A 13,726-nucleotide genomic window follows, 5' to 3' on the forward strand; every position below is an offset into this window, starting at 1 on the left:
TAGGCGGTCTTTCATTGATTCTGTTATGGCTGTTTTTCTAGAGATTTATTGAGTATGCCCATAAGAAAATGTATCTCAGAATTGTATACGGTGACTATAACAGAACAGGTTGGCAATGCTAATTCATGGCAGACTATCTCTCCCGATTGCCCACCTTGTGCAATTCAGAAGAGGTTGGAGGTAATGTGGCTGAACAGGTTGGCAATGCTAATTCTCCCACTAACCATGCCCCTTTGCCTGGATAGTCACTCCTCTTGTTCTGTTCCTGGTCTGGTTTCCCCAGTAGCTCACACATGTTGCCCTTCCATTCTGCAGTTCTTGGGAGTTCACCATTTACACACCCCAACATAGTGGTTGTCAAACTTTTTAAGCCCAAGATCCCCTACCTCGACCTTAGAGAAAGGCAAGATCGACCTACTAAATCATTTAGAGAAAAAAACAGCTCAGATTGTACTTCCAATTTGAGGCCTTTTATTTGGGCTAATTGTTTTTGAATTACATAAAATGCTTTTGTCAAACTTTCAAATTAATTCAACCAAGAAAACACTGTAACTAGCATATCAAACAAGCCATAGCTGTCTCTCTTTAAGTATATTACCATACTTCATACCTTTAATTCTAAGTTTCATTATTTAATTTTATTTCAACACAAAAAATAAATGAATAAAAATTGACTGTTGCACTCAGTGTGATGACTGGGGCTGAATACTTTCTGCTAGTTCCCTGAAATTTGGCTCATAACTACAGACAGCCAGTCTGAGACAGTCTGTGAGGTATCTGTCATTAAGACAGCTCCTGTACTTAGATTTAATAATTTTCACCTGCGAAAATCAAATTCCACACAGACAAGTTGACCCGAAGTAGGCACTGACTTTTAGTGCACATGTGGTGAGATGAGGAAACTTCTCCCTGCTGACAAGCCCCCGAAAGTCACCGTTCCTTGCTCTTCCTTTAAGCTCAATGTCATTTTGCAAATCAATTATTTCCATTTCAATATCACTTGGCACACCAAATACTTGCTGGAATTTGGCTGCTATCTGTTCTATATCGGTCGGCAGAAATGGGTTTGAAATAAATGCAGCAATATCTTTCATGACGTTTAACCCCCCCAAAACACTGATCGAACTCTATTGCCAGTTTGTCTAGGTAAGCACAGTACTGCTCAGGGCAAAAAGCTTTTTTTTCCTTGATGGCCTGTAACATTTCCTCCAAGTTGGGAAAGTATCACAAGCGAGTGCCATATATTGATTTTTGCGACAGTCTGTACTCTTATCTAATCTAATTGGTCGCTTTGATGCAGCGCAAGCTAAACTGAAAAAAATACAGCAGCTAAATCAAAAGAGGGAGAGAGGGGCTAACTTTTCAGTAAAAACTAAAATTAATGCTAATTACTAGCACACTATCCAAAGTGTTAAACATGAATTCACGCAATCAAAGGCAAAAAATTCAAAAGAAAGAAAGAGCAGTACAAATGATCAAACTTTTGCATAACTGACGTAATATAGATAGCAGCATAATAGAGTCAAAACAATTAAAGTTGATCAAATTTTTATGCCAATGAGGACTGCATTTTGCAATTACGTTATCTGAATTACAGACTTTAATAATTACTCCTCAGTTAACTGCCCCCTCGGCAGAAGTCTGCGCTATACTGAGAAATGTTCTAGTTAAGTCATGAATGCATAAGTGAGTCATTTTTAACCTCATGTGTTGTTTTCTTTTGCCATTGGACAGTTTGCCCGTTCGTTTATTTATCTTAAGCACTTTATCAGCTCTCCCACGCTCCATGGAAATTTGACAGATAGCAGTAATAGTCACATGATGCCAGCACACATGTGACATATGACACTGGGCTGTGGAAAAAGAGAAACACAATAACCAGGGAAAGCAACTAAATGTAAGTTAAAAATGACTCACATATGTGCTCTAGGGGTAAAATTTGCTTTTGCATCAAAAGGTTTATCACGCATAATGCATGTGTGTATTCATTTTTCTTTTTTTTTCTGGATCTACTGGGAGTCTCAAAGATCGACCGGTCGATCGCAATCGACTGGCTGGTGACCACTACCCCAACAGTAAAACAATTGCTAGCTTAGCTAATCAAAACTTCAGTAACATGCTCTACTGGTTTATGACTCACAAAAATAAGGATTCTAGACACAGGCATTACAAACAGATTAATTTATATTCTGTCACATTGTTACATTGGTTTGTAGACAGCAGAAGGACTCCAAAAGACCCAAGGGACAGTTTGGGGGGTCCTGAAATAACGCCTGTGTTAGTGGGAACAGGTGCACCACACTCTACACAGGAAACACCACTGGTGCGGGGGGGAGGTATTATTCGTTTCTATTCATCTGAGCACGTGGACACTGATCTATGCGTTTAACTAAGGCATTTGTTGTGGAATAAAACTGTAGAATGTTAGAATCCCTTTCTAAAATGTTCCAATTCTGCATCTGAAATATTTATTATGGTCTAGTCATGTGATTATGCCCCCCCACCCCCGGCTCAGACCAACAGGAGAATTTCCTGGTCCTCCTAGGCTGGTGGAGACAGATTTAAACCCTCAGTCTGGCTTTGCTAGAGAGGTGTGGAGGTTGATTGGATGGCTGGTGAACAGTTATACTGGAACGTTAAAGACTAGTGTGTTGTGGAGAAAGCCTCTGTATGTTTGTAAATTTTTGCACATACATATTTTTTTTCATTGGTCTATTTGTAAGTACATCTTTTCTTCAAAACTTTTGGGCAGTTTTTGCCTTTTTCCACCTGGCTGTAAAAAAAACCCCTTGCAATAACATGCTTTGGCATTTTTAAAAAAATGGTGACCCTTGTTGGGCACACTTACCCGCACCTGATAGTGAGGTGTGACAAATGGTGGCAGCGGTGGGAGTGTTAGCCAAAAAGGGGTGAAGATATCGAAGAGCTGTGCTGTGCTCACAGGTCCAGAGTAAAGCCAGATGTGCCAGGGATGGAGTCTCATGAGGGTGGATGGTTGGACAGATTGGAATCCAGGAAAGAGTACGTGGCCCAAGGTGCATGGCCCAAGACACGTCGGGATCCTGAGCAGCCAGGGCAGTCTGTGGGGATGTCAGAGCTGGCAGCTCTTCTTGGCCAGTTCCTCTCCATGCAGCAGGACTGGGAAGAAAAACTTCTACAGTGGTTCCAAGAGCTACAAACTACCCTGAGCAGAGCCACCACCAGAGACAAGTGTTGACCCGGGAGCACCCACTGCATCAGGACCCCCAAGGTTCATAGCGTCTCCGGTCTCCTCAGATAGCAGAAACCCAAGAGTGCTGCTTCCACCACCATCACCCTGGCGCTCTCTGTTATTTGCGCCTCCATGTGCATTGGAAGCCTACTCAACAATGGATGAGGAAAGGTCCAGCTGTTACAATGACCTGAAGGAGCCAAGATGCCAGTCTTCCAAGAGGGAAACGATATCGAGAAATACCTCCTGGAGTTCGAATGGCTGGCTAAGACATGGGGGTGGCCCATGGAGGAGTGGGCGTGTTGACTCGTCCCTTTCCTGACTGGTAGAGCATTGGAAGCCTACTCAACAATGGATGAGGAAAGGTCCAGCTGTTACCCTGACCTGAAGGAGGTGCTCCTGGCAAAATTTGACATATCGCCAGAGACCTATCGACTGAGGTTCCGAGGGAGGTCTGTGCCAGCTGGAGAGTCACCAAAGGAGACCCACCACCGGCTGAAAGAACTCTACTGGCGCTGGGTAAGGCCAGAGGTCCGTAGCAAGGAAGAGATAGGGGAGTTCATCATCCTCGAGCAGCTGCTGCAGGTCTTGCCGGGGGATGTTCGTACCTGGGTCCAAAAACACAAACCCTCTAATGGACTGGTCGTGGCACAGCTAGCCCAGCAGTACATCAATGCCCAGAGAGGAGCACCCCCATCATCTCCTGCTAAGTCACGGGAATGGCAACCACTTGGAGGTAACCCTGGTCCACAAATCAGAGACACATGAGACAATGCAAAAAATCTAAACCTCCCCTAACTCGCTATTACTGCCAATGAGTTGATCACAAATCTTCTGTTTGCCCTTTTTTTAAAAAAAACCTAAGCTGTCCAGCTATTATGTCCCAAGGGAGGGGGATGTCTCATTTCGAGATGCAGGGGTAGCTGTTAATCTTGTTTTACATCTTGCTCACACTATCCCCAGAGCTGGCCATTTGGTCAGCAAAAACCTACTGGAAAGTAAGACACAGATTCTCTTGGTCATCTGTGTATGCTGATCTCCAGCAATACAGTACTTCCTTCCCTGAGTGCCAAAAGACTCGCCACATCCAACACACTGACAGCCCCACTGCTGCCTCTGCCCATCAGAACTACCCCATTCAAATGGATTGCTGTGGACATTGAAGGCCCTCTAGAGAAAAGCAGCTCTGGTTTCCATCTTCTTTTGGTCAATTGCGGCTATGCTTCCCAGTTCCCTGAGACCTTCCCTCTGTGTTCCATTACCACCGTTAAAATCATTGTAGCCCAAGTACAACTCCTCTCTTGTGTGGGTTTCCCTGAAGAAATGTTAACTGACCAAGGCACAAATTTCACTTCATGCCTCGTGTCTCAGTTACACCATCAGCTGGGTATCTCAGGTATCTGTACCAAACCCAAATGGATGGCCTTGTCGAAAGGTTTAATCAAACCCTCAAGAACATGCTGAGGAAGATTGTGTCTGACACGGGAAGAGGCTGCCCTTCCTCCTTTTTGCATATTGGGAGGTTTCCCAGGCATCGACTGGCTTCTCCACATTTGAGCTCCTGTGTGGGTGGGCTGTCCAGGGGCCCCTCGATTTGCTCCGCCACTAGTGGGAGGATAAGTCCCAAGGCAGCACAGGTAAGGGCATTGCCTCCTATGTCTTACAAATGAGGGATCACCTGGAGGCCTACAGAGAGGAGGCTCGGTGCAAACTGGAGAGAACCAGAAGAGTTAGTATGACCGTAAGACACGGGAACGTGAGTTCACTCCTGGTCAGAAGGTCCTTCTGCTGCTCCCCACCTCCACCAACAAACTCTTGGCTAAGTGGCAGGGGCCTGTTGAAGTCCTGAGGTAGCAAGGTCCAGTCACCTATGAAGTGTTCCATCTGGGGAAAGGAAAGGCTTCTCAGACATGTCATGTCAACCTGCTGAGGGAGTGGAAGGAAAGAGAGGGCCCAAAGCTTCCCTGGATGGTCCAGCAGGTGGAGGAAGACAGGGGAGAAATGGGTGAAGACCTGCAGTCTTGGAGCGCTTTTCCAAAGCACTACCCTGGGCCATCCAGGTTCTGAACAGGAAGGGCTGAACCAAGTCTTCCATGAGTACCCCTGGCCGAACAAACTGACAGTGCACACCACTCACTTGGAGGACAACACCGCCCGTCTAGCAACAACCTTATCGAGTCCCAGAGAGGGTGATGGAACCAGTCATGACTTGTACCTGGGAGTGATCGAGCCCTCTGAGACTGAGTGGTTCAGCCCAGTGGTGAGTGTGCCAGGGTTTGCATTGACTTCCAAAACATTAATGCCATCTCTCAGAGTTCGATGTCTACCCCATGCTGCGGATTGATGAGCTGCTGGAAAGGTCAGGCCTGGCCCAGTTTATAACAACCCTCAACCTCTGCAAGGGTTATTGGCAGATCCTGCTGGCAAAGGACTCTCGCGAGTAACCACATTCAGAACACCCCTTGGCCTCTTTCATTTCACTGTCATGCCATTCGGGCTGCATGGAGCCCCAGTGACCTTCCAAAGGCTGACTGTCCGTGTGCTGAGGGGACTGGAGAGACATTGTATGGCCTACCTGGATGATGTTTTCATCCTCAACACCAGCTGGGAGGACAACCTGAAGCACCTGGAGGATGTCCTGAAGAAGGTGCAGCCGCTGGCTTGTCACTAAACATCCGGATGTGTGAGCAGGCCTGCGCTGAGACACGGTCCCCGGGCTATCAGCTAGAGTGAGGACTCACTCAGACGCTGGTCGTCAAGGTCGAGGCATCAGAAATAGTCCCAACCCCGCATGAAGAAATAGGTCTGATCCTTCCTGGGGCTAATCGGGTAGTATGTCCCATTTATCCCTCAGTTTGCCACTTTGGCAGTCCCACTAACAGAACTGACGCTAAAGTCTCAAAGAATCCGGTCCATTGGACTAAAGAGTGTGAGGGAGCCTTTGTGACTCTGAAGGAGACCTTGTGTTCCTGGCTGGTCCTCGCCAGCCCAGACTTCACCAAACCATTCACTGTCCAAATTAACGCCTCAGCAGTGGGGATTGAAACAGTCCTGGCCCAGGGGAAAGAGGGAGAAGAACAGCTGGTGTTGTTCCTTAGTCAGAAGTTGCTACCATGGGAGACAAGGTATTCCACTATCCAGAAGGAAGCTCTTGACATAAAATGGGCCTTGGAGAGTCTCCGGTATTACCTGCTGGGCAGAGAATTCATTCTGGAGACCGACCACAAAGCACTCACCTGGATCTGCTCCATGAAAGACCACAATGCCTGGACCATGAGATGGTACCTGGCTCTACAACCGTTCCATTTCAATATCCGTTATAAAGCAGGGCAGCACAAGGTCACGTCAGACTGTCTCTTCCGATCGCCCACCTTGTGCAATCCAGAAAAGGTGGAGGGGGGGTGATGTGATAGAACAGGTTGGCAATGCTAATTCTCCTGCTAACCTTGTCCCTTTGCCTGGTTAGTTACTCCTCCTTGTTCTGTCCCTGGTCTACTTTGCCCAACAGTTCATGCACTTTGCCCTCCCATTCTGTAGTTCTTGGGAGTTCAGCATTTACACATCCCAACAGTAAAACAATTGCCAGCTTGGCTAATCAAAACAATCTCTTCAGTAACATGCTCTACTAGATTATAACTTTATACTTTATACTTTATTGTTGCCAAACAATTGATACTAGAACATACAATCATCACAGCGATATTTGATACTGTGCTTCCCGCTCCCTGGATTACAAAATAATAAAAATTTAAATTATAAATCATAAATAGAAAATAGAAGAGGGAAAGTAAGGTAGTGCAAAAAAACCGAGAGACAGGTCGGGATATTTGGAGGGTACGGCCCAGATCCGGGTCAGGATCCGTTCAGCAGTCTTATCACAGTTGGAAAGAAGCTGTTCCCAAATCTGGCCATATGAGTCTTCAAGCTGCTGAACCTTCTCCCGGAGGGAAGAGGGACGAAAAGTGTGTTGGTTGGGTGGGTCATGTCCTTGATTATCCTGGCAGCACTGCTCCAACAGCATGTGGTGTAAAGTGAGTCCAAGGACAGAAGATTGGTTTGTGTGATGTGCTGCGCCGTGTTCACAATCTTCTGCAGCTTCTTCCGGTCTTGGACAGGACAACTTCCATGCCAGGTTGTGATGCACCCTAGAAGAATGCTTTCTACAGTGCATCTATAAAAACTAGTGAGGGTTTTAGGGGACAGGCCAAATTTCTTTAGTTTCCTTGGGAAGTAAAGGCGCTGGTGGGCCTTCTTGGCAGTGGATTCTGCTTGGTTGGACCAAGTCAGATCATTTGTGATATTGACCCCGAGGAACTTAAAGCTTTTGTCCTGTCCCACTTGCGCACCACCGATGTAAATTTGGTCGTGCAGTCCGCTACTCCTTCTGAAGTCAACAACCAATTCCTTCGTCTTGCTGACGTTGAGGGATAGGTTGTTGTCTTCGCACCATGCCACCAGGTTCTTAATTTCCTCTCTGTACTTAAACTCATCATTATCCGAGATACGGCCTACAATTATAAAATAAGGATTCTAGATACAGGCATTACAAACATTTGAAATCATTGCAAAGATCCAGTGCATGTGAAGTATCATAGATGTAGGTAGGAAGGGACTGAACCGGGGTGGAGAGGGGGTGGATAAACTGAATTGAGGTGTGCAAATACCTCCCATCCACTGCCACCAACCCCACAGTTCTCACACCTCACACCCCCAGTTTCTATCTCCTACCCGAGATGCACAAACCTGCCTGTCCAGGTAGACCCACTGTTTCAGTTTTTCCTGTCCCACTGAACTCATATCTGCATACCCTGACTCTGTTTTACCCACTTCCCCCCAGTTCAGTCCCCTCCTACCTACAACCGTGACACTTCACACACTCTGGATATTTTCAATGATTTCAACTTCCCTAGTCCCAAGCATTTTATTTTCACCATGGATGTCCGGACTCTAAGCACCTCCAGCCCCCAGCAGGAAGGTCTCAAAGCTTTCCATTTCTTTCTGGACATCAGACCCAACTAGTTGCCCTCCACGACCACTCTCCTTCGTCTGTTGGATCTCGTCCTCACTCTCAATAATTTCTCCCTTGGCTCCCCCCACTTCGTTCAAACAGAAGGTGTAGCCATGGGTGCTCGCATGGGTCCCAGCTATGCCTGTGGTTTTGTCAGCTACGTGGAACGGTCCATGTTCCAAGCCTACACTGGCGCCACCCGCCCCCCACACTTTTCCTACGCTACATCAATGACTGCATTGGTGCTGCTTCCTGTAGCCATGTGGAGCTCATCAACTTTGCCCCCAAATTTACCCGGTCCATTTCCAGAACCTCCCACCTCTTTCTCAATCTCCCTGTCTCTATCTCTGGAGACAGTTTATCCACTGATGTCTATTACAAACCCACTGACTCTCACAGCTACCAGGACTGTACCTCTTTCCACCCTGCTTCTTGTAAAAATGGCATTCCCTTCCCAATTCCTCCATCTCAACTGCATCCGCTGCCAGGATGAGGCTTTTCATTCCAGAACGAAGGAGATGTCCTCCTTCAAAGAAAGGGGCTTCCCTTCCTCCACCATCAATGCTGCCCTCAACCACATTTCGCCCATTTTGCGCATGTCTACCCTCACCCCATCCTCCTGCCACCCTACCATGGATAAGGTTCCTCTTGTCCTTGCCTACCACCTCACTAGCCTCCATGTCCAGCGCATAATTTTCTGTAACTTCTGCCATCTCCAACAAAATCCCACCACCAGGCACATCTTTCCTTTACACACCCCCCCAACTTGCTGCTTTCAGATGCTACGCGACTCCCTTGTCCATTCGTCCCTCCCCACTGATCTCCCTCCTGGCACTTATCCTTGCAAGTGGAACAAGTGCTACACCTGCCTCTACACCTCCTCCCCCACTTCATTCAGGACCCTAAAAAGTCCTTCCAAGTGAGGCAACAGTTCACTTGTGAGTCTGTTGGAATCATCTACAGTATCTAGTGCTCATGGTGTGGCCCCCTGTATATCGCTGAGACCCAATGAAGATTAGGAGATCATTTTGCTGACCATTTACGCTTCATCCTCCAGAAAATCAGAATCTCCCAGTGGCCACCCATTTTAATTCCACTTCCCATTCCCTTTCCGACATGTCAGTCCATGGCCTCCTCTACTGTCGTGATGTGGCCACACTCAGGTTGGAGGAGCAACACCTTATATTCCGTTTGGGTAGCCTCCAACCTGATGGCACGAACATCAATTTCACGAACTTGCAGCAAAGACCCCTGCTCTCCTTCACCATTCCCTATTCTCATTTCCCTCTCTCACCTTATCTTCTTACCTGCCCATCACTTCCCTCTGGTGTTCCTCCCTCTTTGCTTTCTTCCATGGCCTTCTGTCCTCTCCTATCAGATCCCCCCTTCTCCAGCCCTGTGTCCCTTACACCAACCAAATTCTCAGCTCCTTACTTCATCCCTCCCCTCCCTCCTGGTTTCACCTGTCACCTACCACCTTGTACTTCCTCCCCTCCCCCACCTTCTCACTCTGACTTCTCATCTTTTTTCCCAGTCCTGATGAAAGGTCTCAGCCCAAAATGTCGACTGGTTACTCTTTTCCATAGATGTTGCCTAGCCTGCTGAGTTCCTCTGCATTTTGTGTGTGATCCTTTCCTCCTGCCTGATTTACAAACTTGTTCTCCAATCCACGTTGACAAATACAGTACAGCGCAAAAGCTTTAGGCACTTGAGCTATATATATGTACCTAAGACTTTTGTACAGTACTGTATATGTTACTATATACTTGCACGCATTTATAGGAAAAAGTAAGGAAATAAAATAAAATTTCTAAAAAGCTGTACATAAACAGACAAAATAGACAAACAGCCAATCTACAAAAGAAGACAAAATATGCAAATAAAAATTTCTGAGAATCAGTTCAGAATTGTGGCGAGTGAAGCCATCTACACTGGTTCAGGAGCCTGATGTTGGGTAATAATTGTTCATTGACCTGGTGGCATGAGACCTAAGGTTTCTATACCTTCTGCCCGATGTAGTAGCGAGAAAAACAGCATGGCCCGGATGGTAAATTCCTTTGATGATGACGCTGCTATCTTGTGGCAGCACTCCACGTAAATGTAGTAAACATTGTATCATTTCTTAATGCATGCATTACTAAATGACAATAAAGGAGGACTGCGCGTCCTCATAATCTAATCTAAATGATGGGCAGGGCTTTGTCTGCATTGATCTGAGAAGGATGGCACAACACCGTGGGCTGAAGGATTGTACTGTGTTGTAATATTCTATGTTCTAATATGCTGATGTACTTTATTACATAATATAAATGAAGAATCTTTATTCTGTCTGAATTGGAAACTTAAATATTCTATTTCTTAATTGCATCATTGTCAAATATAATAGGCCTCAGTGTTCCAGCTTGTAGAGGAGGTCTTGAGGCTTTCTGGAATAGATTCATGATCCCTGTCTTAACCTGATCCCTGCTGACACTCCACGATATCTCAGCAAGATGCCCACTTATTCTCTGGTTCAGCAAGATTAATCTTTCTGGTATTTAGCTGAAGAGTGCCGTTCTTTGGATGGCGAGTCTGAGGTGGAAGTAACTACTATAATGTTGTTTGAGAAAGTACGAGTGTTGAAATGAGCATTACTCAGATGGTAATATTTCTTTGGGAGCTGAATTCAAGCCAAGTAACCTTGCCTGGAATCAGAATCAGGATTAATATCACTGGCATTTGTCATGAAATGTGTTAACTTTATGGCAGTAGTACAATGAAATACATGATCAGAGGAAAAATACAATTTCAGTAAGTATATACATATATGTATATTAAATAGTTAACTTAAAATACAGTAAGTAATGCAAAAAATATTGAAATTAAAAAAAGTAGTGAGGCAGAGTTCTTGGGTTCAATATCCATTCAGAAATCAGATGTCAGAAGGGAAGAAGCTGTTCCTGAATTGCTGAGTGTGTGCCTTCAGGCTTCTGTACCTCCTTCCCAACAGTAACAATGAGAAGGGGGCATATCCTGGGTGGTGGGGAGCCTTAATGATGGATGCCCCTAAAGCACTGCTCCTTGAAGATGTCTAGGATGCTCTGGTGGCTAACACCCATGATGGAGCTGACTAAGTTTACAAGTTTCTGCAACTTACTTCGAGGAGATGCAACTGTGAATTATGTGGCCCTGCAGCAAAAAAATATAATTTTACTGCCTTCTCTGCTCTGGAAGGATGAAGGATCACTCTTGTTGTGTTCTTTATATTCATAAGTACCATGGGTTACTAATAAAGAACCATCTTCTGGAAGAAATAGAACTTTTATTTAACAACAACCACAACATTTTTACAATACCATGTTTCTCGATCTTTCTATCATCCCTGCGTGTGCTCAGAACTCTCCAATCATGTTCTTACAGGTCATATCACCACATCTTCCTTTCCTTAAAAAGAAAAACAATTAGCAATATTGACCAGAGCAAATGCATAATTTAACATGTCACTATCAGTCTCTCTGGGGGTTTACGAACACGAGTAGACCTTCTAAGTGGTTCATACAGTTCTTGTGTTTCATTGTTATTTCCATGTTTTGTCTGGTCTACATCAGTTAACTGAAACTCTGAAGTTGGCTCTTTCTTGAGGTCTACGCGATTTCTTCTTAACACTGCTCCTTCTTCTGTTTGGACCATGTATGATCTGGGTTGTACTTCTTCAAGTACTGTAGCTTTCTGTGTCCATGTGTTCATTTTGTCTTGTATCCTTACTTATCTCCTTGGTGCAGTTCAGGGAATGGACAGGAACATCTGTCAAAGTATGTTTTCTGCTTTGCTTTGTGTTCATCTTTCCATCTTTTCACTTGTTCACCTTCCTCTGTTCTCAGAAGGCTCTCGTCTATTGGCAGATTGGATCTCAAACGCGTCCCATCAAGAGCCGAGCAGGTGAAAATCCACATTCAAGTGGAGTACTGCGATAGGCTAACAAAGCTTTGTAAAAATTACCTCCACTATCGTTTGCTTTGTGCATCAGTTTCTTGATAATTCCTACCAATTTCTCAACTAATCCATTGGACTGAGGGAAAAATGGATTAGATGTTGCATGACCAAAGCCCCATTCATTAGCAAAATGTCTCATGCATTCACCATTGAGTTATGGACCATTGGCTGTGAAAACTTCATCAGGTACATCATGTCCGGAAAAAACTGATTTCATGCATGTAATTACATTCTCTGCTGTTGTTCTGCTCAGACCACACACTTCAGACACTTTAACCACACACTGTTAAACTCCTGAAGTTTGCAGGCGACACAACTGTCATTGGCCTTATCCGAGATGGAGATGAGTCTGCATACAGACGGGTGGTGGAATGGCTGGCCCTCTGGTGTGGTCAGAACAATCTGGAGCTAAATATGCTCAAGACTGTGGAGATGACAGTGGACTTCAGGAGGAGCCCCCCAGTACTCCCCCCACTCACTATACTCAACAGTATTGTGTCTGCTGTGGAGACCTTCAGGTTTCTGGGTGTCCATTTTTCTTATCAACAATGACAAGCGAATTGACCCATGCAATCGGTTCATCAATTTTTTTTGGGACTCTTAGTGGTTCCATTCTGTCAAGCTATGTAACTTTGGTCTTGACTTTAATGCATTAAGCTCAGACTCTGCAAGAATGTTTACTTGTGCTCCAGTATCCAATTTAAACAGAATATTGTTTTGGTTCACTTGCAATGGAATAGTCCAGTCATTCTTACTTTGTTTGTGTTCACAAAGCACATCCATATAAAACTCCTGAAGTTCATTTTCAAGCACTGCATTTATGTGTTTTATTTTCTTTCTACTTCACAACAGCGTGAAAAATGATTACTCTTACCGCAGTCGTTGCACATTTTCCCGTACGCTGGACACTGTTTCGGTCGATGCTGCTGCCCACAGCGATCACATAGCTTTTTTCTCTTAGATGACGTCTTACTCTCTGTCGGTTTTGTTATCATTTTATTATTTTTCCTAATATGTTCGCACTTCCTCACAGCGTCTACATTGCAGTTCTCAATGAAAAGTTCTTTAGCCTGTGATATCACAGTTTCCGAAGCTTTGCAGAGCATCAAAGCTTTTTCCAAGTCTAAGTCTTGTTCTCTTAACCGTCTTTCTCTCAGACCATTATCCAGAATGCCACAAACAATTTTGTCATTGATGAGAGAGTCCGTCAGTTCTCCAAACTCACATGTTTTACTCCGGTGTCTCAACTCAGTAACATATTGATCAATAGTTTCACCAGCTCTCTGCGTACATGTAAGAAATCTATGCCGCACATATGTCACATTATGCTTCGGTATACAAAATGCTTCAAATTTGTCCATTATCGATTTTAACTTTAATCTATCTCCATTTTCAAAAATAAAATGATTATAATCCTCACTGCGTCGTCAACTATTACGTGGAGTAGAAGCGCAGCTTTCATTTTTTCTGGTTTTCAATCCGCATCGATCGCCGATAAATACAATTCAAAACGTTGCTTAAATTTTCTCCAGTTC

The 13,726-nt window shown here is 44.9% G+C and overlaps 1 protein-coding gene across 1 annotated transcript in view; it reads left to right on the forward strand.

Annotated features, from left to right (window-relative positions):
* The first annotated feature begins 1,840 nt into the window (after positions 1-1,840).
* LOC140212604 (uncharacterized) overlaps positions 1,841-13,726 on the forward strand; it is a 92,746-nt gene continuing 80,860 nt past the window's right edge. The window contains exon 1 of the mRNA XM_072283606.1: positions 1,841-1,897. The gene's annotated coding sequence lies outside the window, so the exon portion shown is untranslated. The remainder of the gene's footprint in view (positions 1,898-13,726) is intronic.

This window comes from Mobula birostris, chromosome 19, assembly GCF_030028105.1.
Source record: "Mobula birostris isolate sMobBir1 chromosome 19, sMobBir1.hap1, whole genome shotgun sequence".
In the NCBI taxonomy this organism is placed as follows: Eukaryota; Metazoa; Chordata; class Chondrichthyes; order Myliobatiformes; family Myliobatidae; genus Mobula; species Mobula birostris.